The 24281-nt window shown below is 46.1% G+C and overlaps 15 non-coding genes across 15 annotated transcripts; all 15 read left to right on the forward strand.

Annotated features, from left to right (window-relative positions):
- The first annotated feature begins 1275 nt into the window (after window positions 1-1275).
- Window positions 1276-1466, forward strand: LOC142279002 (U2 spliceosomal RNA). Its single transcript, XR_012741761.1, has one exon. It is a non-coding gene; the product is annotated as a U2 spliceosomal RNA (small nuclear RNA).
- A 1387-nt stretch (window positions 1467-2853) lies between these two features.
- LOC142279003 (U2 spliceosomal RNA) lies at window positions 2854-3044 on the forward strand. The gene has a single exon (XR_012741762.1). It is a non-coding gene; the product is annotated as a U2 spliceosomal RNA (small nuclear RNA).
- Window positions 3045-4431: 1387 nt separating this feature from the next.
- On the forward strand, window positions 4432-4622 carry LOC142279004 (U2 spliceosomal RNA). The gene has a single exon (XR_012741763.1). It is a non-coding gene; the product is annotated as a U2 spliceosomal RNA (small nuclear RNA).
- Window positions 4623-6009: 1387 nt separating this feature from the next.
- LOC142279005 (U2 spliceosomal RNA) lies at window positions 6010-6200 on the forward strand. Its single transcript, XR_012741764.1, has one exon. It is a non-coding gene; the product is annotated as a U2 spliceosomal RNA (small nuclear RNA).
- A 1387-nt stretch (window positions 6201-7587) lies between these two features.
- LOC142279006 (U2 spliceosomal RNA) lies at window positions 7588-7778 on the forward strand. The gene has a single exon (XR_012741765.1). It is a non-coding gene; the product is annotated as a U2 spliceosomal RNA (small nuclear RNA).
- A 1387-nt stretch (window positions 7779-9165) lies between these two features.
- Window positions 9166-9356, forward strand: LOC142279008 (U2 spliceosomal RNA). Its single transcript, XR_012741767.1, has one exon. It is a non-coding gene; the product is annotated as a U2 spliceosomal RNA (small nuclear RNA).
- Window positions 9357-10743: 1387 nt separating this feature from the next.
- LOC142279009 (U2 spliceosomal RNA) lies at window positions 10744-10934 on the forward strand. The gene has a single exon (XR_012741768.1). It is a non-coding gene; the product is annotated as a U2 spliceosomal RNA (small nuclear RNA).
- A 1387-nt stretch (window positions 10935-12321) lies between these two features.
- LOC142279010 (U2 spliceosomal RNA) lies at window positions 12322-12512 on the forward strand. Its single transcript, XR_012741769.1, has one exon. It is a non-coding gene; the product is annotated as a U2 spliceosomal RNA (small nuclear RNA).
- Window positions 12513-13899: 1387 nt separating this feature from the next.
- LOC142279011 (U2 spliceosomal RNA) lies at window positions 13900-14090 on the forward strand. Its single transcript, XR_012741770.1, has one exon. It is a non-coding gene; the product is annotated as a U2 spliceosomal RNA (small nuclear RNA).
- A 1387-nt stretch (window positions 14091-15477) lies between these two features.
- LOC142279013 (U2 spliceosomal RNA) lies at window positions 15478-15668 on the forward strand. The gene has a single exon (XR_012741771.1). It is a non-coding gene; the product is annotated as a U2 spliceosomal RNA (small nuclear RNA).
- A 1387-nt stretch (window positions 15669-17055) lies between these two features.
- On the forward strand, window positions 17056-17246 carry LOC142279014 (U2 spliceosomal RNA). The gene has a single exon (XR_012741772.1). It is a non-coding gene; the product is annotated as a U2 spliceosomal RNA (small nuclear RNA).
- Window positions 17247-18633: 1387 nt separating this feature from the next.
- On the forward strand, window positions 18634-18824 carry LOC142279015 (U2 spliceosomal RNA). Its single transcript, XR_012741773.1, has one exon. It is a non-coding gene; the product is annotated as a U2 spliceosomal RNA (small nuclear RNA).
- A 1387-nt stretch (window positions 18825-20211) lies between these two features.
- LOC142279016 (U2 spliceosomal RNA) lies at window positions 20212-20402 on the forward strand. Its single transcript, XR_012741774.1, has one exon. It is a non-coding gene; the product is annotated as a U2 spliceosomal RNA (small nuclear RNA).
- Window positions 20403-21789: 1387 nt separating this feature from the next.
- Window positions 21790-21980, forward strand: LOC142279017 (U2 spliceosomal RNA). The gene has a single exon (XR_012741775.1). It is a non-coding gene; the product is annotated as a U2 spliceosomal RNA (small nuclear RNA).
- A 1388-nt stretch (window positions 21981-23368) lies between these two features.
- Window positions 23369-23559, forward strand: LOC142279021 (U2 spliceosomal RNA). Its single transcript, XR_012741779.1, has one exon. It is a non-coding gene; the product is annotated as a U2 spliceosomal RNA (small nuclear RNA).
- The last annotated feature ends 722 nt before the right edge of the window (window positions 23560-24281 follow it).

Genomic DNA, 24281 nt, shown 5'->3' on the forward strand with positions numbered 1-24281 from the left:
TTTTCACACTTCCTCCTTTTGTTTTTTATCTTTCACACTTTTGACTTTCTTTATTCATCCAAATAGCAAACTCATCACCACTCAACCTGACCAACTCGGCTATGTCCCCGTGCTGCAGTTCTCTGTCTTATCTAGATCATTTGCAATTGAATGGAATAGATCCCTTTTGGACAAAGTGGATTCACCTGCTGCTGCAGTGACCACAGGTGTGATAAGATCTAGAATTGGCATCTGGTGCGATCTCTCCGCTTCCACTCCAAAGAAAGTTACCTGTTTATTCCTATCATGCATTGGTTTTTGGGGTTTTCTTTGAGTAATGATGATCTCTTTAGTAGTCTGTTGGCGCCCTCTCCTGGAGGAATAGTTTGCTTGCTCTTGGACATTCTAAAAGAGAGGTCATGATAGACATTGAGCTTCTGAGCTCAATTGGGGACAGTCATGGGTGATGAATGTTTGCAACCTACTGCGAAGCCTCATACCGCAATATAAGGAACGTCAAATACTAAGAAAGGGCGGCCTATGAAAGAATTACTACTTTCAATAAGTACACTTAAACGGCTAATTGGGAATAGAAAAACTGTAAAAAGCCCTCTGAGAAAGCCCCCCTCTAACCTTTGATAGTAAGCTTTTCTGTAGTCTGCCTGTTGATGTATTTTCCGTTTGAACTGTGCACAACATGAAGAGACGGAACACTGGCGGCTTGTCACAATGCCCCCCGATGACATCACAATAGCGCTGCTGCCTAGAAAACAAGCTGCGCAGAAGAAGTTGTTCTTTGGGTGGGAGGGTGGGCTAGTGGAAGGAGGGGGCAATCTCTTTTTTTCCCGGGTGGTAGGGGGATGACAGGAGAAGGGAAGCGGGTGGTGAGAAAGGTACAGAGGGCAGGGTTTGGGGGCTGGGAAGGAAAGGGAAAAGATTAGGGTTTGGGGATGATGAAAGGGCTTTCTACGGGTAAGGATGGCAAAGGGTGGCAGTGACGGAAAGTCAGGCAACCTGTCCTGTCCGTCTTTTTGTATCGTGAATTGGAAAGACTGCAAGGGGGAGGGGAGTTGCTTGCGCCCTAAAGGAGGAGTTATTCAGATTCATTGCAGTGGGCGGCGGCTGCAAAACGCACCATTCTTCTTGTTTTTGCTCTGCAAAGCAGCCTTTTCAAGGGTTGGCTTGGGTGACAAAATGTCTTGTGTAGGCGTGGGTTTGTCTCCCTCTCGCTCTCTCTCCCTAAGATGTGTCCGGCATAGGCCAGGGTGCCACTCGAGGCCCAAACCAATTCTGGTTATCGCTTCTCGGCCTTTTGGCTAAGATCAAGTGTAGTATCTGTTCTTATCAGTTTAATATCTGATACGTCCCCTATCTGGGGACCATATATTAAATGGATTTTTAGAACAGGGAGATGGAAAAAGAGCTTGCTCTGTCCACTCCACGCATTGACCTGGTATTGCAGTACCTCCAGGAACGGTGCACCCCTTCTTAACCCAGTTTCCAAAAGCAGAACTCAATTCACCTGATTCATATTAGCCCGATTTAATGAATTGGAAGAAAGCATACGTCTTCATATGCACCTCAATTTGGCCCATTCACTTTTCACACTTCCTCCTTTTGTTTTTTATCTTTCACACTTTTGACTTTCTTTATTCATCCAAATAGCAAACTCATCACCACTCAACCTGACCAACTCGGCTATGTCCCCGTGCTGCAGTTCTCTGTCTTATCTAGATCATTTGCAATTGAATGGAATAGATCCCTTTTGGACAAAGTGGATTCACCTGCTGCTGCAGTGACCACAGGTGTGATAAGATCTAGAATTGGCATCTGGTGCGATCTCTCCGCTTCCACTCCAAAGAAAGTTACCTGTTTATTCCTATCATGCATTGGTTTTTGGGGTTTTCTTTGAGTAATGATGATCTCTTTAGTAGTCTGTTGGCGCCCTCTCCTGGAGGAATAGTTTGCTTGCTCTTGGACATTCTAAAAGAGAGGTCATGATAGACATTGAGCTTCTGAGCTCAATTGGGGACAGTCATGGGTGATGAATGTTTGCAACCTACTGCGAAGCCTCATACCGCAATATAAGGAACGTCAAATACTAAGAAAGGGCGGCCTATGAAAGAATTACTACTTTCAATAAGTACACTTAAACGGCTAATTGGGAATAGAAAAACTGTAAAAAGCCCTCTGAGAAAGCCCCCCTCTAACCTTTGATAGTAAGCTTTTCTGTAGTCTGCCTGTTGATGTATTTTCCGTTTGAACTGTGCACAACATGAAGAGACGGAACACTGGCGGCTTGTCACAATGCCCCCCGATGACATCACAATAGCGCTGCTGCCTAGAAAACAAGCTGCGCAGAAGAAGTTGTTCTTTGGGTGGGAGGGTGGGCTAGTGGAAGGAGGGGGCAATCTCTTTTTTTCCCGGGTGGTAGGGGGATGACAGGAGAAGGGAAGCGGGTGGTGAGAAAGGTACAGAGGGCAGGGTTTGGGGGCTGGGAAGGAAAGGGAAAAGATTAGGGTTTGGGGATGATGAAAGGGCTTTCTACGGGTAAGGATGGCAAAGGGTGGCAGTGACGGAAAGTCAGGCAACCTGTCCTGTCCGTCTTTTTGTATCGTGAATTGGAAAGACTGCAAGGGGGAGGGGAGTTGCTTGCGCCCTAAAGGAGGAGTTATTCAGATTCATTGCAGTGGGCGGCGGCTGCAAAACGCACCATTCTTCTTGTTTTTGCTCTGCAAAGCAGCCTTTTCAAGGGTTGGCTTGGGTGACAAAATGTCTTGTGTAGGCGTGGGTTTGTCTCCCTCTCGCTCTCTCTCCCTAAGATGTGTCCGGCATAGGCCAGGGTGCCACTCGAGGCCCAAACCAATTCTGGTTATCGCTTCTCGGCCTTTTGGCTAAGATCAAGTGTAGTATCTGTTCTTATCAGTTTAATATCTGATACGTCCCCTATCTGGGGACCATATATTAAATGGATTTTTAGAACAGGGAGATGGAAAAAGAGCTTGCTCTGTCCACTCCACGCATTGACCTGGTATTGCAGTACCTCCAGGAACGGTGCACCCCTTCTTAACCCAGTTTCCAAAAGCAGAACTCAATTCACCTGATTCATATTAGCCCGATTTAATGAATTGGAAGAAAGCATACGTCTTCATATGCACCTCAATTTGGCCCATTCACTTTTCACACTTCCTCCTTTTGTTTTTTATCTTTCACACTTTTGACTTTCTTTATTCATCCAAATAGCAAACTCATCACCACTCAACCTGACCAACTCGGCTATGTCCCCGTGCTGCAGTTCTCTGTCTTATCTAGATCATTTGCAATTGAATGGAATAGATCCCTTTTGGACAAAGTGGATTCACCTGCTGCTGCAGTGACCACAGGTGTGATAAGATCTAGAATTGGCATCTGGTGCGATCTCTCCGCTTCCACTCCAAAGAAAGTTACCTGTTTATTCCTATCATGCATTGGTTTTTGGGGTTTTCTTTGAGTAATGATGATCTCTTTAGTAGTCTGTTGGCGCCCTCTCCTGGAGGAATAGTTTGCTTGCTCTTGGACATTCTAAAAGAGAGGTCATGATAGACATTGAGCTTCTGAGCTCAATTGGGGACAGTCATGGGTGATGAATGTTTGCAACCTACTGCGAAGCCTCATACCGCAATATAAGGAACGTCAAATACTAAGAAAGGGCGGCCTATGAAAGAATTACTACTTTCAATAAGTACACTTAAACGGCTAATTGGGAATAGAAAAACTGTAAAAAGCCCTCTGAGAAAGCCCCCCTCTAACCTTTGATAGTAAGCTTTTCTGTAGTCTGCCTGTTGATGTATTTTCCGTTTGAACTGTGCACAACATGAAGAGACGGAACACTGGCGGCTTGTCACAATGCCCCCCGATGACATCACAATAGCGCTGCTGCCTAGAAAACAAGCTGCGCAGAAGAAGTTGTTCTTTGGGTGGGAGGGTGGGCTAGTGGAAGGAGGGGGCAATCTCTTTTTTTCCCGGGTGGTAGGGGGATGACAGGAGAAGGGAAGCGGGTGGTGAGAAAGGTACAGAGGGCAGGGTTTGGGGGCTGGGAAGGAAAGGGAAAAGATTAGGGTTTGGGGATGATGAAAGGGCTTTCTACGGGTAAGGATGGCAAAGGGTGGCAGTGACGGAAAGTCAGGCAACCTGTCCTGTCCGTCTTTTTGTATCGTGAATTGGAAAGACTGCAAGGGGGAGGGGAGTTGCTTGCGCCCTAAAGGAGGAGTTATTCAGATTCATTGCAGTGGGCGGCGGCTGCAAAACGCACCATTCTTCTTGTTTTTGCTCTGCAAAGCAGCCTTTTCAAGGGTTGGCTTGGGTGACAAAATGTCTTGTGTAGGCGTGGGTTTGTCTCCCTCTCGCTCTCTCTCCCTAAGATGTGTCCGGCATAGGCCAGGGTGCCACTCGAGGCCCAAACCAATTCTGGTTATCGCTTCTCGGCCTTTTGGCTAAGATCAAGTGTAGTATCTGTTCTTATCAGTTTAATATCTGATACGTCCCCTATCTGGGGACCATATATTAAATGGATTTTTAGAACAGGGAGATGGAAAAAGAGCTTGCTCTGTCCACTCCACGCATTGACCTGGTATTGCAGTACCTCCAGGAACGGTGCACCCCTTCTTAACCCAGTTTCCAAAAGCAGAACTCAATTCACCTGATTCATATTAGCCCGATTTAATGAATTGGAAGAAAGCATACGTCTTCATATGCACCTCAATTTGGCCCATTCACTTTTCACACTTCCTCCTTTTGTTTTTTATCTTTCACACTTTTGACTTTCTTTATTCATCCAAATAGCAAACTCATCACCACTCAACCTGACCAACTCGGCTATGTCCCCGTGCTGCAGTTCTCTGTCTTATCTAGATCATTTGCAATTGAATGGAATAGATCCCTTTTGGACAAAGTGGATTCACCTGCTGCTGCAGTGACCACAGGTGTGATAAGATCTAGAATTGGCATCTGGTGCGATCTCTCCGCTTCCACTCCAAAGAAAGTTACCTGTTTATTCCTATCATGCATTGGTTTTTGGGGTTTTCTTTGAGTAATGATGATCTCTTTAGTAGTCTGTTGGCGCCCTCTCCTGGAGGAATAGTTTGCTTGCTCTTGGACATTCTAAAAGAGAGGTCATGATAGACATTGAGCTTCTGAGCTCAATTGGGGACAGTCATGGGTGATGAATGTTTGCAACCTACTGCGAAGCCTCATACCGCAATATAAGGAACGTCAAATACTAAGAAAGGGCGGCCTATGAAAGAATTACTACTTTCAATAAGTACACTTAAACGGCTAATTGGGAATAGAAAAACTGTAAAAAGCCCTCTGAGAAAGCCCCCCTCTAACCTTTGATAGTAAGCTTTTCTGTAGTCTGCCTGTTGATGTATTTTCCGTTTGAACTGTGCACAACATGAAGAGACGGAACACTGGCGGCTTGTCACAATGCCCCCCGATGACATCACAATAGCGCTGCTGCCTAGAAAACAAGCTGCGCAGAAGAAGTTGTTCTTTGGGTGGGAGGGTGGGCTAGTGGAAGGAGGGGGCAATCTCTTTTTTTCCCGGGTGGTAGGGGGATGACAGGAGAAGGGAAGCGGGTGGTGAGAAAGGTACAGAGGGCAGGGTTTGGGGGCTGGGAAGGAAAGGGAAAAGATTAGGGTTTGGGGATGATGAAAGGGCTTTCTACGGGTAAGGATGGCAAAGGGTGGCAGTGACGGAAAGTCAGGCAACCTGTCCTGTCCGTCTTTTTGTATCGTGAATTGGAAAGACTGCAAGGGGGAGGGGAGTTGCTTGCGCCCTAAAGGAGGAGTTATTCAGATTCATTGCAGTGGGCGGCGGCTGCAAAACGCACCATTCTTCTTGTTTTTGCTCTGCAAAGCAGCCTTTTCAAGGGTTGGCTTGGGTGACAAAATGTCTTGTGTAGGCGTGGGTTTGTCTCCCTCTCGCTCTCTCTCCCTAAGATGTGTCCGGCATAGGCCAGGGTGCCACTCGAGGCCCAAACCAATTCTGGTTATCGCTTCTCGGCCTTTTGGCTAAGATCAAGTGTAGTATCTGTTCTTATCAGTTTAATATCTGATACGTCCCCTATCTGGGGACCATATATTAAATGGATTTTTAGAACAGGGAGATGGAAAAAGAGCTTGCTCTGTCCACTCCACGCATTGACCTGGTATTGCAGTACCTCCAGGAACGGTGCACCCCTTCTTAACCCAGTTTCCAAAAGCAGAACTCAATTCACCTGATTCATATTAGCCCGATTTAATGAATTGGAAGAAAGCATACGTCTTCATATGCACCTCAATTTGGCCCATTCACTTTTCACACTTCCTCCTTTTGTTTTTTATCTTTCACACTTTTGACTTTCTTTATTCATCCAAATAGCAAACTCATCACCACTCAACCTGACCAACTCGGCTATGTCCCCGTGCTGCAGTTCTCTGTCTTATCTAGATCATTTGCAATTGAATGGAATAGATCCCTTTTGGACAAAGTGGATTCACCTGCTGCTGCAGTGACCACAGGTGTGATAAGATCTAGAATTGGCATCTGGTGCGATCTCTCCGCTTCCACTCCAAAGAAAGTTACCTGTTTATTCCTATCATGCATTGGTTTTTGGGGTTTTCTTTGAGTAATGATGATCTCTTTAGTAGTCTGTTGGCGCCCTCTCCTGGAGGAATAGTTTGCTTGCTCTTGGACATTCTAAAAGAGAGGTCATGATAGACATTGAGCTTCTGAGCTCAATTGGGGACAGTCATGGGTGATGAATGTTTGCAACCTACTGCGAAGCCTCATACCGCAATATAAGGAACGTCAAATACTAAGAAAGGGCGGCCTATGAAAGAATTACTACTTTCAATAAGTACACTTAAACGGCTAATTGGGAATAGAAAAACTGTAAAAAGCCCTCTGAGAAAGCCCCCCTCTAACCTTTGATAGTAAGCTTTTCTGTAGTCTGCCTGTTGATGTATTTTCCGTTTGAACTGTGCACAACATGAAGAGACGGAACACTGGCGGCTTGTCACAATGCCCCCCGATGACATCACAATAGCGCTGCTGCCTAGAAAACAAGCTGCGCAGAAGAAGTTGTTCTTTGGGTGGGAGGGTGGGCTAGTGGAAGGAGGGGGCAATCTCTTTTTTTCCCGGGTGGTAGGGGGATGACAGGAGAAGGGAAGCGGGTGGTGAGAAAGGTACAGAGGGCAGGGTTTGGGGGCTGGGAAGGAAAGGGAAAAGATTAGGGTTTGGGGATGATGAAAGGGCTTTCTACGGGTAAGGATGGCAAAGGGTGGCAGTGACGGAAAGTCAGGCAACCTGTCCTGTCCGTCTTTTTGTATCGTGAATTGGAAAGACTGCAAGGGGGAGGGGAGTTGCTTGCGCCCTAAAGGAGGAGTTATTCAGATTCATTGCAGTGGGCGGCGGCTGCAAAACGCACCATTCTTCTTGTTTTTGCTCTGCAAAGCAGCCTTTTCAAGGGTTGGCTTGGGTGACAAAATGTCTTGTGTAGGCGTGGGTTTGTCTCCCTCTCGCTCTCTCTCCCTAAGATGTGTCCGGCATAGGCCAGGGTGCCACTCGAGGCCCAAACCAATTCTGGTTATCGCTTCTCGGCCTTTTGGCTAAGATCAAGTGTAGTATCTGTTCTTATCAGTTTAATATCTGATACGTCCCCTATCTGGGGACCATATATTAAATGGATTTTTAGAACAGGGAGATGGAAAAAGAGCTTGCTCTGTCCACTCCACGCATTGACCTGGTATTGCAGTACCTCCAGGAACGGTGCACCCCTTCTTAACCCAGTTTCCAAAAGCAGAACTCAATTCACCTGATTCATATTAGCCCGATTTAATGAATTGGAAGAAAGCATACGTCTTCATATGCACCTCAATTTGGCCCATTCACTTTTCACACTTCCTCCTTTTGTTTTTTATCTTTCACACTTTTGACTTTCTTTATTCATCCAAATAGCAAACTCATCACCACTCAACCTGACCAACTCGGCTATGTCCCCGTGCTGCAGTTCTCTGTCTTATCTAGATCATTTGCAATTGAATGGAATAGATCCCTTTTGGACAAAGTGGATTCACCTGCTGCTGCAGTGACCACAGGTGTGATAAGATCTAGAATTGGCATCTGGTGCGATCTCTCCGCTTCCACTCCAAAGAAAGTTACCTGTTTATTCCTATCATGCATTGGTTTTTGGGGTTTTCTTTGAGTAATGATGATCTCTTTAGTAGTCTGTTGGCGCCCTCTCCTGGAGGAATAGTTTGCTTGCTCTTGGACATTCTAAAAGAGAGGTCATGATAGACATTGAGCTTCTGAGCTCAATTGGGGACAGTCATGGGTGATGAATGTTTGCAACCTACTGCGAAGCCTCATACCGCAATATAAAGAACGTCAAATACTAAGAAAGGGCGGCCTATGAAAGAATTACTACTTTCAATAAGTACACTTAAACGGCTAATTGGGAATAGAAAAACTGTAAAAAGCCCTCTGAGAAAGCCCCCCTCTAACCTTTGATAGTAAGCTTTTCTGTAGTCTGCCTGTTGATGTATTTTCCGTTTGAACTGTGCACAACATGAAGAGACGGAACACTGGCGGCTTGTCACAATGCCCCCCGATGACATCACAATAGCGCTGCTGCCTAGAAAACAAGCTGCGCAGAAGAAGTTGTTCTTTGGGTGGGAGGGTGGGCTAGTGGAAGGAGGGGGCAATCTCTTTTTTTCCCGGGTGGTAGGGGGATGACAGGAGAAGGGAAGCGGGTGGTGAGAAAGGTACAGAGGGCAGGGTTTGGGGGCTGGGAAGGAAAGGGAAAAGATTAGGGTTTGGGGATGATGAAAGGGCTTTCTACGGGTAAGGATGGCAAAGGGTGGCAGTGACGGAAAGTCAGGCAACCTGTCCTGTCCGTCTTTTTGTATCGTGAATTGGAAAGACTGCAAGGGGGAGGGGAGTTGCTTGCGCCCTAAAGGAGGAGTTATTCAGATTCATTGCAGTGGGCGGCGGCTGCAAAACGCACCATTCTTCTTGTTTTTGCTCTGCAAAGCAGCCTTTTCAAGGGTTGGCTTGGGTGACAAAATGTCTTGTGTAGGCGTGGGTTTGTCTCCCTCTCGCTCTCTCTCCCTAAGATGTGTCCGGCATAGGCCAGGGTGCCACTCGAGGCCCAAACCAATTCTGGTTATCGCTTCTCGGCCTTTTGGCTAAGATCAAGTGTAGTATCTGTTCTTATCAGTTTAATATCTGATACGTCCCCTATCTGGGGACCATATATTAAATGGATTTTTAGAACAGGGAGATGGAAAAAGAGCTTGCTCTGTCCACTCCACGCATTGACCTGGTATTGCAGTACCTCCAGGAACGGTGCACCCCTTCTTAACCCAGTTTCCAAAAGCAGAACTCAATTCACCTGATTCATATTAGCCCGATTTAATGAATTGGAAGAAAGCATACGTCTTCATATGCACCTCAATTTGGCCCATTCACTTTTCACACTTCCTCCTTTTGTTTTTTATCTTTCACACTTTTGACTTTCTTTATTCATCCAAATAGCAAACTCATCACCACTCAACCTGACCAACTCGGCTATGTCCCCGTGCTGCAGTTCTCTGTCTTATCTAGATCATTTGCAATTGAATGGAATAGATCCCTTTTGGACAAAGTGGATTCGCCTGCTGCTGCAGTGACCACAGGTGTGATAAGATCTAGAATTGGCATCTGGTGCGATCTCTCCGCTTCCACTCCAAAGAAAGTTACCTGTTTATTCCTATCATGCATTGGTTTTTGGGGTTTTCTTTGAGTAATGATGATCTCTTTAGTAGTCTGTTGGCGCCCTCTCCTGGAGGAATAGTTTGCTTGCTCTTGGACATTCTAAAAGAGAGGTCATGATAGACATTGAGCTTCTGAGCTCAATTGGGGACAGTCATGGGTGATGAATGTTTGCAACCTACTGCGAAGCCTCATACCGCAATATAAGGAACGTCAAATACTAAGAAAGGGCGGCCTATGAAAGAATTACTACTTTCAATAAGTACACTTAAACGGCTAATTGGGAATAGAAAAACTGTAAAAAGCCCTCTGAGAAAGCCCCCCTCTAACCTTTGATAGTAAGCTTTTCTGTAGTCTGCCTGTTGATGTATTTTCCGTTTGAACTGTGCACAACATGAAGAGACGGAACACTGGCGGCTTGTCACAATGCCCCCCGATGACATCACAATAGCGCTGCTGCCTAGAAAACAAGCTGCGCAGAAGAAGTTGTTCTTTGGGTGGGAGGGTGGGCTAGTGGAAGGAGGGGGCAATCTCTTTTTTTCCCGGGTGGTAGGGGGATGACAGGAGAAGGGAAGCGGGTGGTGAGAAAGGTACAGAGGGCAGGGTTTGGGGGCTGGGAAGGAAAGGGAAAAGATTAGGGTTTGGGGATGATGAAAGGGCTTTCTACGGGTAAGGATGGCAAAGGGTGGCAGTGACGGAAAGTCAGGCAACCTGTCCTGTCCGTCTTTTTGTATCGTGAATTGGAAAGACTGCAAGGGGGAGGGGAGTTGCTTGCGCCCTAAAGGAGGAGTTATTCAGATTCATTGCAGTGGGCGGCGGCTGCAAAACGCACCATTCTTCTTGTTTTTGCTCTGCAAAGCAGCCTTTTCAAGGGTTGGCTTGGGTGACAAAATGTCTTGTGTAGGCGTGGGTTTGTCTCCCTCTCGCTCTCTCTCCCTAAGATGTGTCCGGCATAGGCCAGGGTGCCACTCGAGGCCCAAACCAATTCTGGTTATCGCTTCTCGGCCTTTTGGCTAAGATCAAGTGTAGTATCTGTTCTTATCAGTTTAATATCTGATACGTCCCCTATCTGGGGACCATATATTAAATGGATTTTTAGAACAGGGAGATGGAAAAAGAGCTTGCTCTGTCCACTCCACGCATTGACCTGGTATTGCAGTACCTCCAGGAACGGTGCACCCCTTCTTAACCCAGTTTCCAAAAGCAGAACTCAATTCACCTGATTCATATTAGCCCGATTTAATGAATTGGAAGAAAGCATACGTCTTCATATGCACCTCAATTTGGCCCATTCACTTTTCACACTTCCTCCTTTTGTTTTTTATCTTTCACACTTTTGACTTTCTTTATTCATCCAAATAGCAAACTCATCACCACTCAACCTGACCAACTCGGCTATGTCCCCGTGCTGCAGTTCTCTGTCTTATCTAGATCATTTGCAATTGAATGGAATAGATCCCTTTTGGACAAAGTGGATTCACCTGCTGCTGCAGTGACCACAGGTGTGATAAGATCTAGAATTGGCATCTGGTGCGATCTCTCCGCTTCCACTCCAAAGAAAGTTACCTGTTTATTCCTATCATGCATTGGTTTTTGGGGTTTTCTTTGAGTAATGATGATCTCTTTAGTAGTCTGTTGGCGCCCTCTCCTGGAGGAATAGTTTGCTTGCTCTTGGACATTCTAAAAGAGAGGTCATGATAGACATTGAGCTTCTGAGCTCAATTGGGGACAGTCATGGGTGATGAATGTTTGCAACCTACTGCGAAGCCTCATACCGCAATATAAGGAACGTCAAATACTAAGAAAGGGCGGCCTATGAAAGAATTACTACTTTCAATAAGTACACTTAAACGGCTAATTGGGAATAGAAAAACTGTAAAAAGCCCTCTGAGAAAGCCCCCCTCTAACCTTTGATAGTAAGCTTTTCTGTAGTCTGCCTGTTGATGTATTTTCCGTTTGAACTGTGCACAACATGAAGAGACGGAACACTGGCGGCTTGTCACAATGCCCCCCGATGACATCACAATAGCGCTGCTGCCTAGAAAACAAGCTGCGCAGAAGAAGTTGTTCTTTGGGTGGGAGGGTGGGCTAGTGGAAGGAGGGGGCAATCTCTTTTTTTCCCGGGTGGTAGGGGGATGACAGGAGAAGGGAAGCGGGTGGTGAGAAAGGTACAGAGGGCAGGGTTTGGGGGCTGGGAAGGAAAGGGAAAAGATTAGGGTTTGGGGATGATGAAAGGGCTTTCTACGGGTAAGGATGGCAAAGGGTGGCAGTGACGGAAAGTCAGGCAACCTGTCCTGTCCGTCTTTTTGTATCGTGAATTGGAAAGACTGCAAGGGGGAGGGGAGTTGCTTGCGCCCTAAAGGAGGAGTTATTCAGATTCATTGCAGTGGGCGGCGGCTGCAAAACGCACCATTCTTCTTGTTTTTGCTCTGCAAAGCAGCCTTTTCAAGGGTTGGCTTGGGTGACAAAATGTCTTGTGTAGGCGTGGGTTTGTCTCCCTCTCGCTCTCTCTCCCTAAGATGTGTCCGGCATAGGCCAGGGTGCCACTCGAGGCCCAAACCAATTCTGGTTATCGCTTCTCGGCCTTTTGGCTAAGATCAAGTGTAGTATCTGTTCTTATCAGTTTAATATCTGATACGTCCCCTATCTGGGGACCATATATTAAATGGATTTTTAGAACAGGGAGATGGAAAAAGAGCTTGCTCTGTCCACTCCACGCATTGACCTGGTATTGCAGTACCTCCAGGAACGGTGCACCCCTTCTTAACCCAGTTTCCAAAAGCAGAACTCAATTCACCTGATTCATATTAGCCCGATTTAATGAATTGGAAGAAAGCATACGTCTTCATATGCACCTCAATTTGGCCCATTCACTTTTCACACTTCCTCCTTTTGTTTTTTATCTTTCACACTTTTGACTTTCTTTATTCATCCAAATAGCAAACTCATCACCACTCAACCTGACCAACTCGGCTATGTCCCCGTGCTGCAGTTCTCTGTCTTATCTAGATCATTTGCAATTGAATGGAATAGATCCCTTTTGGACAAAGTGGATTCACCTGCTGCTGCAGTGACCACAGGTGTGATAAGATCTAGAATTGGCATCTGGTGCGATCTCTCCGCTTCCACTCCAAAGAAAGTTACCTGTTTATTCCTATCATGCATTGGTTTTTGGGGTTTTCTTTGAGTAATGATGATCTCTTTAGTAGTCTGTTGGCGCCCTCTCCTGGAGGAATAGTTTGCTTGCTCTTGGACATTCTAAAAGAGAGGTCATGATAGACATTGAGCTTCTGAGCTCAATTGGGGACAGTCATGGGTGATGAATGTTTGCAACCTACTGCGAAGCCTCATACCGCAATATAAGGAACGTCAAATACTAAGAAAGGGCGGCCTATGAAAGAATTACTACTTTCAATAAGTACACTTAAACGGCTAATTGGGAATAGAAAAACTGTAAAAAGCCCTCTGAGAAAGCCCCCCTCTAACCTTTGATAGTAAGCTTTTCTGTAGTCTGCCTGTTGATGTATTTTCCGTTTGAACTGTGCACAACATGAAGAGACGGAACACTGGCGGCTTGTCACAATGCCCCCCGATGACATCACAATAGCGCTGCTGCCTAGAAAACAAGCTGCGCAGAAGAAGTTGTTCTTTGGGTGGGAGGGTGGGCTAGTGGAAGGAGGGGGCAATCTCTTTTTTTCCCGGGTGGTAGGGGGATGACAGGAGAAGGGAAGCGGGTGGTGAGAAAGGTACAGAGGGCAGGGTTTGGGGGCTGGGAAGGAAAGGGAAAAGATTAGGGTTTGGGGATGATGAAAGGGCTTTCTACGGGTAAGGATGGCAAAGGGTGGCAGTGACGGAAAGTCAGGCAACCTGTCCTGTCCGTCTTTTTGTATCGTGAATTGGAAAGACTGCAAGGGGGAGGGGAGTTGCTTGCGCCCTAAAGGAGGAGTTATTCAGATTCATTGCAGTGGGCGGCGGCTGCAAAACGCACCATTCTTCTTGTTTTTGCTCTGCAAAGCAGCCTTTTCAAGGGTTGGCTTGGGTGACAAAATGTCTTGTGTAGGCGTGGGTTTGTCTCCCTCTCGCTCTCTCTCCCTAAGATGTGTCCGGCATAGGCCAGGGTGCCACTCGAGGCCCAAACCAATTCTGGTTATCGCTTCTCGGCCTTTTGGCTAAGATCAAGTGTAGTATCTGTTCTTATCAGTTTAATATCTGATACGTCCCCTATCTGGGGACCATATATTAAATGGATTTTTAGAACAGGGAGATGGAAAAAGAGCTTGCTCTGTCCACTCCACGCATTGACCTGGTATTGCAGTACCTCCAGGAACGGTGCACCCCTTCTTAACCCAGTTTCCAAAAGCAGAACTCAATTCACCTGATTCATATTAGCCCGATTTAATGAATTGGAAGAAAGCATACGTCTTCATATGCACCTCAATTTGGCCCATTCACTTTTCACACTTCCTCCTTTTGTTTTTTATCTTTCACACTTTTGACTTTCTTTATTCATCCAAATAGCAAACTCATCACCACTCAACCTGACCAACTCGGCTATGTCCCCGTGCTGCAGTTCTCTGTCTTATCTAGATCATTTGCAATTGAATGGAATAGATCCCTTTTGGACAAAGTGGATTCACCTGCTGCTGCAGTGACCACAGGTGTGATAAGATCTAGAATTGGCATCTGGTGCGATCTCTCCGCTTCCACTCCAAAGAAAGTTACCTGTTTATTCCTATCATGCATTGGTTTTTGGGGTTTTCTTTGAGTAATGATGATCTCTTTAGTAGTCTGTTGGCGCCCTCTCCTGGAGGAATAGTTTGCTTGCTCTTGGACATTCTAAAAGAGAGGTCATGATAGACATTGAGCTTCTGAGCTCAATTGGGGACAGTCATGGGTGATGAATGTTTGCAACCTACTGCGAAGCCTCATACCGCAATATAAGGAACGTCAAATACTAAGAAAGGGCGGCCTATGAAAGAATTACTACTTTCAATAAGTACACTTAAACGGCTAATTGGGAATAGAAAAACTGTAAAAAGCCCTCTGAGAAAGCCCCCCTCTAACCTTTGATAGTAAGCTTTTCTGTAGTCTGCCTGTTGATGTATTTTCCGTTTGAACTGTGCACAACATGAAGAGACGGAACACTGGCGGCTTGTCACAATGCCCCCCGATGACATCACAATAGTGCTGCTGCCTAGAAAACAAGCTGCGCAGAAGAAGTTGTTCTTTGGGTGGGAGGGTGGGCTAGTGGAAGGAGGGGGCAATCTCTTTTTTTCCCGGGTGGTAGGGGGATGACAGGAGAAGGGAAGCGGGTGGTGAGAAAGGTACAGAGGGCAGGGTTTGGGGGCTGGGAAGGAAAGGGAAAAGATTAGGGTTTGGGGATGATGAAAGGGCTTTCTACGGGTAAGGATGGCAAAGGGTGGCAGTGACGGAAAGTCAGGCAACCTGTCCTGTCCGTCTTTTTGTATCGTGAATTGGAAAGACTGCAAGGGGGAGGGGAGTTGCTTGCGCCCTAAAGGAGGAGTTATTCAGATTCATTGCAGTGGGCGGCGGCTGCAAAACGCACCATTCTTCTTGTTTTTGCTCTGCAAAGCAGCCTTTTCAAGGGTTGGCTTGGGTGACAAAATGTCTTGTGTAGGCGTGGGTTTGTCTCCCTCTCGCTCTCTCTCCCTAAGATGTGTCCGGCATAGGCCAGGGTGCCACTCGAGGCCCAAACCAATTCTGGTTATCGCTTCTCGGCCTTTTGGCTAAGATCAAGTGTAGTATCTGTTCTTATCAGTTTAATATCTGATACGTCCCCTATCTGGGGACCATATATTAAATGGATTTTTAGAACAGGGAGATGGAAAAAGAGCTTGCTCTGTCCACTCCACGCATTGACCTGGTATTGCAGTACCTCCAGGAACGGTGCACCCCTTCTTAACCCAGTTTCCAAAAGCAGAACTCAATTCACCTGATTCATATTAGCCCGATTTAATGAATTGGAAGAAAGCATACGTCTTCATATGCACCTCAATTTGGCCCATTCACTTTTCACACTTCCTCCTTTTGTTTTTTATCTTTCACACTTTTGACTTTCTTTATTCATCCAAATAGCAAACTCATCACCACTCAACCTGACCAACTCGGCTATGTCCCCGTGCTGCAGTTCTCTGTCTTATCTAGATCATTTGCAATTGAATGGAATAGATCCCTTTTGGACAAAGTGGATTCACCTGCTGCTGCAGTGACCACAGGTGTGATAAGATCTAGAATTGGCATCTGGTGCGATCTCTCCGCTTCCACTCCAAAGAAAGTTACCTGTTTATTCCTATCATGCATTGGTTTTTGGGGTTTTCTTTGAGTAATGATGATCTCTTTAGTAGTCTGTTGGCGCCCTCTCCTGGAGGAATAGTTTGCTTGCTCTTGGACATTCTAAAAGAGAGGTCATGATAGACATTGAGCTTCTGAGCTCAATTGGGGACAGTCATGGGTGATGAATGTTTGCAACCTACTGCGAAGCCTCATACCGCAATATAAGGAACGTCAAATACTAAGAAAGGGCGGCCTATGAAAGAATTACTACTTTCAATAAGTACACTTAAACGGCTAATTGGGAATAGAAAAACTGTAAAAAGCCCTCTGAGAAAGCCCCCCTCTAACCTTTGATAGTAAGCTTTTCTGTAGTCTGCCTGTTGATGTATTTTCCGTTTGAACTGTGCACAACATGAAGAGACGGAACACTGGCGGCTTGTCACAATGCCCCCCGATGACATCACAATAGCGCTGCTGCCTAGAAAACAAGCTGCGCAGAAGAAGTTGTTCTTTGGGTGGGAGGGTGGGCTAGTGGAAGGAGGGGGCAATCTCTTTTTTTCCCGGGTGGTAGGGGGATGACAGGAGAAGGGAAGCGGGTGGTGAGAAAGGTACAGAGGGCAGGGTTTGGGGGCTGGGAAGGAAAGGGAAAAGATTAGGGTTTGGGGATGATGAAAGGGCTTTCTACGGGTAAGGATGGCAAAGGGTGGCAGTGACGGAAAGTCAGGCAACCTGTCCTGTCCGTCTTTTTGTATCGTGAATTGGAAAGACTGCAAGGGGGAGGGGAGTTGCTTGCGCCCTAAAGGAGGAGTTATTCAGATTCATTGCAGTGGGCGGCGGCTGCAAAACGCACCATTCTTCTTGTTTTTGCTCTGCAAAGCAGCCTTTTCAAGGGTTGGCTTGGGTGACAAAATGTCTTGTGTAGGCGTGGGTTTGTCTCCCTCTCGCTCTCTCTCCCTAAGATGTGTCCGGCATAGGCCAGGGTGCCACTCGAGGCCCAAACCAATTCTGGTTATCGCTTCTCGGCCTTTTGGCTAAGATCAAGTGTAGTATCTGTTCTTATCAGTTTAATATCTGATACGTCCCCTATCTGGGGACCATATATTAAATGGATTTTTAGAACAGGGAGATGGAAAAAGAGCTTGCTCTGTCCACTCCACGCATTGACCTGGTATTGCAGTACCTCCAGGAACGGTGCACCCCTTCTTAACCCAGTTTCCAAAAGCAGAACTCAATTCACCTGATTCATATTAGCCCGATTTAATGAATTGGAAGAAAGCATACGTCTTCATATGCACCTCAATTTGGCCCATTCACTTTTCACACTTCCTCCTTTTGTTTTTTATCTTTCACACTTTTGACTTTCTTTATTCATCCAAATAGCAAACTCATCACCACTCAACCTGACCAACTCGGCTATGTCCCCGTGCTGCAGTTCTCTGTCTTATCTAGATCATTTGCAATTGAATGGAATAGATCCCTTTTGGACAAAGTGGATTCACCTGCTGCTGCAGTGACCACAGGTGTGATAAGATCTAGAATTGGCATCTGGTGCGATCTCTCCGCTTCCACTCCAAAGAAAGTTACCTGTTTATTCCTATCATGCATTGGTTTTTGGGGTTTTCTTTGAGTAATGATGATCTCTTTAGTAGTCTGTTGGCGCCCTCTCCTGGAGGAATAGTTTGCTTGCTCTTGGACATTCTAAAAGAGAGGTCATGATAGACATTGAGCTTCTGAGCTCAATTGGGGACAGTCATGGGTGATGAATGTTTGCAACCTACTGCGAAGCCTCATACCGCAATATAAGGAACGTCAAATACTAAGAAAGGGCGGCCTATGAAAGAATTACTACTTTCAATAAGTACACTTAAACGGCTAATTGGGAATAGAAAAACTGTAAAAAGCCCTCTGAGAAAGCCCCCCTCTAACCTTTGATAGTAAGCTTTTCTGTAGTCTGCCTGTTGATGTATTTTCCGTTTGAACTGTGCACAACATGAAGAGACGGAACACTGGCGGCTTGTCACAATGCCCCCCGATGACATCACAATAGCGCTGCTGCCTAGAAAACAAGCTGCGCAGAAGAAGTTGTTCTTTGGGTGGGAGGGTGGGCTAGTGGAAGGAGGGGGCAATCTCTTTTTTTCCCGGGTGGTAGGGGGATGACAGGAGAAGGGAAGCGGGTGGTGAGAAAGGTACAGAGGGCAGGGTTTGGGGGCTGGGAAGGAAAGGGAAAAGATTAGGGTTTGGGGATGATGAAAGGGCTTTCTACGGGTAAGGATGGCAAAGGGTGGCAGTGACGGAAAGTCAGGCAACCTGTCCTGTCCGTCTTTTTGTATCGTGAATTGGAAAGACTGCAAGGGGGAGGGGAGTTGCTTGCGCCCTAAAGGAGGAGTTATTCAGATTCATTGCAGTGGGCGGCGGCTGCAAAACGCACCATTCTTCTTGTTTTTGCTCTGCAAAGCAGCCTTTTCAAGGGTTGGCTTGGGTGACAAAATGTCTTGTGTAGGCGTGGGTTTGTCTCCCTCTCGCTCTCTCTCCCTAAGATGTGTCCGGCATAGGCCAGGGTGCCACTCGAGGCCCAAACCAATTCTGGTTATCGCTTCTCGGCCTTTTGGCTAAGATCAAGTGTAGTATCTGTTCTTATCAGTTTAATATCTGATACGTCCCCTATCTGGGGACCATATATTAAATGGATTTTTAGAACAGGGAGATGGAAAAAGAGCTTGCTCTGTCCACTCCACGCATTGACCTGGTATTGCAGTACCTCCAGGAACGGTGCACCCCTTCTTAACCCAGTTTCCAAAAGCAGAACTCAATTCACCTGATTCATATTAGCCCGATTTAATGAATTGGAAGAAAGCATACGTCTTCATATGCACCTCAATTTGGCCCATTCACTTTTCACACTTCCTCCTTTTGTTTTTTATCTTTCACACTTTTGACTTTCTTTATTCATCCAAATAGCAAACTCATCACCACTCAACCTGACCAACTCGGCTATGTCCCCGTGCTGCAGTTCTCTGTCTTATCTAGATCATTTGCAATTGAATGGAATAGATCCCTTTTGGACAAAGTGGATTCACCTGCTGCTGCAGTGACCACAGGTGTGATAAGATCTAGAATTGGCATCTGGTGCGATCTCTCCGCTTCCACTCCAAAGAAAGTTACCTGTTTATTCCTATCATGCATTGGTTTTTGGGGTTTTCTTTGAGTAATGATGATCTCTTTAGTAGTCTGTTGGCGCCCTCTCCTGGAGGAATAGTTTGCTTGCTCTTGGACATTCTAAAAGAGAGGTCATGATAGACATTGAGCTTCTGAGCTCAATTGGGGACAGTCATGGGTGATGAATGTTTGCAACCTACTGCGAAGCCTCATACCGCAATATAAGGAACGTCAAATACTAAGAAAGGGCGGCCTATGAAAGAATTACTACTTTCAATAAGTACACTTAAACGGCTAATTGGGAATAGAAAAACTGTAAAAAGCCCTCTGAGAAAGCCCCCCTCTAACCTTTGATAGTAAGCTTTTCTGTAGTCTGCCTGTTGATGTATTTTCCGTTTGAACTGTGCACAACATGAAGAGACGGAACACTGGCGGCTTGTCACAATGCCCCCCGATGACATCACAATAGCGCTGCTGCCTAGAAAACAAGCTGCGCAGAAGAAGTTGTTCTTTGGGTGGGAGGGTGGGCTAGTGGAAGGAGGGGGCAATCTCTTTTTTTCCCGGGTGGTAGGGGGATGACAGGAGAAGGGAAGCGGGTGGTGAGAAAGGTACAGAGGGCAGGGTTTGGGGGCTGGGAAGGAAAGGGAAAAGATTAGGGTTTGGGGATGATGAAAGGGCTTTCTACGGGTAAGGATGGCAAAGGGTGGCAGTGACGGAAAGTCAGGCAACCTGTCCTGTCCGTCTTTTTGTATCGTGAATTGGAAAGACTGCAAGGGGGAGGGGAGTTGCTTGCGCCCTAAAGGAGGAGTTATTCAGATTCATTGCAGTGGGCGGCGGCTGCAAAACGCACCATTCTTCTTGTTTTTGCTCTGCAAAGCAGCCTTTTCAAGGGTTGGCTTGGGTGACAAAATGTCTTGTGTAGGCGTGGGTTTGTCTCCCTCTCGCTCTCTCTCCCTAAGATGTGTCCGGCATAGGCCAGGGTGCCACTCGAGGCCCAAACCAATTCTGGTTATCGCTTCTCGGCCTTTTGGCTAAGATCAAGTGTAGTATCTGTTCTTATCAGTTTAATATCTGATACGTCCCCTATCTGGGGACCATATATTAAATGGATTTTTAGAACAGGGAGATGGAAAAAGAGCTTGCTCTGTCCACTCCACGCATTGACCTGGTATTGCAGTACCTCCAGGAACGGTGCACCCCTTCTTAACCCAGTTTCCAAAAGCAGAACTCAATTCACCTGATTCATATTAGCCCGATTTAATGAATTGGAAGAAAGCATACGTCTTCATATGCACCTCAATTTGGCCCATTCACTTTTCACACTTCCTCCTTTTGTTTTTTATCTTTCACACTTTTGACTTTCTTTATTCATCCAAATAGCAAACTCATCACCACTCAACCTGACCAACTCGGCTATGTCCCCGTGCTGCAGTTCTCTGTCTTATCTAGATCATTTGCAATTGAATGGAATAGATCCCTTTTGGACAAAGTGGATTCACCTGCTGCTGCAGTGACCACAGGTGTGATAAGATCTAGAATTGGCATCTGGTGCGATCTCTCCGCTTCCACTCCAAAGAAAGTTACCTGTTTATTCCTATCATGCATTGGTTTTTGGGGTTTTCTTTGAGTAATGATGATCTCTTTAGTAGTCTGTTGGCGCCCTCTCCTGGAGGAATAGTTTGCTTGCTCTTGGACATTCTAAAAGAGAGGTCATGATAGACATTGAGCTTCTGAGCTCAATTGGGGACAGTCATGGGTGATGAATGTTTGCAACCTACTGCGAAGCCTCATACCGCAATATAAGGAACGTCAAATACTAAGAAAGGGCGGCCTATGAAAGAATTACTACTTTCAATAAGTACACTTAAACGGCTAATTGGGAATAGAAAAACTGTAAAAAGCCCTCTGAGAAAGCCCCCCTCTAACCTTTGATAGTAAGCTTTTCTGTAGTCTGCCTGTTGATGTATTTTCCGTTTGAACTGTGCACAACATGAAGAGACGGAACACTGGCGGCTTGTCACAATGCCCCCCGATGACATCACAATAGCGCTGCTGCCTAGAAAACAAGCTGCGCAGAAGAAGTTGTTCTTTGGGTGGGAGGGTGGGCTAGTGGAAGGAGGGGGCAATCTCTTTTTTTCCCGGGTGGTAGGGGGATGACAGGAGAAGGGAAGCGGGTGGTGAGAAAGGTACAGAGGGCAGGGTTTGGGGGCTGGGAAGGAAAGGGAAAAGATTAGGGTTTGGGGATGATGAAAGGGCTTTCTACGGGTAAGGATGGCAAAGGGTGGCAGTGACGGAAAGTCAGGCAACCTGTCCTGTCCGTCTTTTTGTATCGTGAATTGGAAAGACTGCAAGGGGGAGGGGAGTTGCTTGCGCCCTAAAGGAGGAGTTATTCAGATTCATTGCAGTGGGCGGCGGCTGCAAAACGCACCATTCTTCTTGTTTTTGCTCTGCAAAGCAGCCTTTTCAAGGGTTGGCTTGGGTGACAAAATGTCTTGTGTAGGCGTGGGTTTGTCTCCCTCTCGCTCTCTCTCCCTAAGATGTGTCCGGCATAGGCCAGGGTGCCACTCGAGGCCCAAACCAATTCTGGTTATCGCTTCTCGGCCTTTTGGCTAAGATCAAGTGTAGTATCTGTTCTTATCAGTTTAATATCTGATACGTCCCCTATCTGGGGACCATATATTAAATGGATTTTTAGAACAGGGAGATGGAAAAAGAGCTTGCTCTGTCCACTCCACGCATTGACCTGGTATTGCAGTACCTCCAGGAACGGTGCACCCCTTCTTAACCCAGTTTCCAAAAGCAGAACTCAATTCACCTGATTCATATTAGCCCGATTTAATGAATTGGAAGAAAGCATACGTCTTCATATGCACCTCAATTTGGCCCATTCACTTTTCACACTTCCTCCTTTTGTTTTTTATCTTTCACACTTTTGACTTTCTTTATTCATCCAAATAGCAAACTCATCACCACTCAACCTGACCAACTCGGCTATGTCCCCGTGCTGCAGTTCTCTGTCTTATCTAGATCATTTGCAATTGAATGGAATAGATCCCTTTTGGACAAAGTGGATTCACCTGCTGCTGCAGTGACCACAGGTGTGATAAGATCTAGAATTGGCATCTGGTGCGATCTCTCCGCTTCCACTCCAAAGAAAGTTACCTGTTTATTCCTATCATGCATTGGTTTTTGGGGTTTTCTTTGAGTAATGATGATCTCTTTAGTAGTCTGTTGGCGCCCTCTCCTGGAGGAATAGTTTGCTTGCTCTTGGACATTCTAAAAGAGAGGTCATGATAGACATTGAGCTTCTGAGCTCAATTGGGGACAGTCATGGGTGATGAATGTTTGCAACCTACTGCGAAGCCTCATACCGCAATATAAGGAACGTCAAATACTAAGAAAGGGCGGCCTATGAAAGAATTACTACTTTCAATAAGTACACTTAAACGGCTAATTGGGAATAGAAAAACTGTAAAAAGCCCTCTGAGAAAGCCCCCCTCTAACCTTTGATAGTAAGCTTTTCTGTAGTCTGCCTGTTGATGTATTTTCCGTTTGAACTGTGCACAACATGAAGAGACGGAACACTGGCGGCTTGTCACAATGCCCCCCGATGACATCACAATAGCGCTGCTGCCTAGAAAACAAGCTGCGCAGAAGAAGTTGTTCTTTGGGTGGGAGGGTGGGCTAGTGGAAGGAGGGGGCAATCTCTTTTTTTCCCGGGTGGTAGGGGGATGACAGGAGAAGGGAAGCGGGGTGGTGAGAAAGGTACAGAGGGCAGGGTTTGGGGGCTGGGAAGGAAAGGGAAAAGATTAGGGTTTGGGGATGATGAAAGGGCTTTCTACGGGTAAGGATGGCAAAGGGTGGCAGTGACGGAAAGTCAGGCAACCTGTCCTGTCCGTCTTTTTGTATCGTGAATTGGAAAGACTGCAAGGGGGAGGGGAGTTGCTTGCGCCCTAAAGGAGGAGTTATTCAGATTCATTGCAGTGGGCGGCGGCTGCAAAACGCACCATTCTTCTTGTTTTTGCTCTGCAAAGCAGCCTTTTCAAGGGTTGGCTTGGGTGACAAAATGTCTTGTGTAGGCGTGGGTTTGTCTCCCTCTCGCTCTCTCTCCCTAAGATGTGTCCGGCATAGGCCAGGGTGCCACTCGAGGCCCAAACCAATTCTGGTTATCGCTTCTCGGCCTTTGGCTAAGATCAAGTGTAGTATCTGTTTCTTATCAGTTTAATATCTGATACGTCCCCTATCTGGGGACCATATATTAAATGGATTTTTAGAACAGGGAGATGGAAAAAGAGCTTGCTCTGTCCACTCCACGCATTGACCTGGTATTGCAGTACCTCCAGGAACGGTGCACCCCTTCTTAACCCAGTTTCCAAAAGCAGAACTCAATTCACCTGATTCATATTAGCCCGATTTAATGAATTGGAAGAAAGCATACGTCTTCATATGCACCTCAATTTGGCCCATTCACTTTTCACACTTCCTCCTTTTGTTTTTTATCTTTCACACTTTTGACTTTCTTTATTCATCCAAATAGCAAACTCATCACCACTCAACCTGACCAACTCGGCTATGTCCCCGTGCTGCAGTTCTCTGTCTTATCTAGATCATTTGCAATTGAATGGAATAGATCCCTTTTGGACAAAGTGGATTCACCTGCTGCTGCAGTGACCACAGGTGTGATAAGATCTAGAATTGGCATCTGGTGCGATCTCTCCGCTTCCACTCCAAAGAAAGTTACCTGTTTATTCCTATCATGCATTGGTTTTTGGGGTTTTCTTTGAGTAATGATGATCTCTTTAGTAGTCTGTTGGCGCCCTCTCCTGGAGGAATAGTTTGCTTGCTCTTGGACATTCTAAAAGAGAGGTCATGATAGACATTGAGCTTCTGAGCTCAATTGGGGACAGTCATGGGTGATGAATGTTTGCAACCTACTGCGAAGCCTCATACCGCAATATAAGGAACGTCAAATACTAAGAAAGGGCGGCCTATGAAAGAATTACTACTTTCAATAAGTACACTTAAACGGCTAATTGGGAATAGAAAAACTGTAAAAAGCCCTCTGAGAAAGCCCCCCTCTA

The sequence above is a fragment of the Anomaloglossus baeobatrachus genome, unplaced genomic scaffold, assembly GCF_048569485.1.
Source record: "Anomaloglossus baeobatrachus isolate aAnoBae1 unplaced genomic scaffold, aAnoBae1.hap1 Scaffold_4203, whole genome shotgun sequence".
In the NCBI taxonomy this organism is placed as follows: Eukaryota; Metazoa; Chordata; class Amphibia; order Anura; family Aromobatidae; genus Anomaloglossus; species Anomaloglossus baeobatrachus.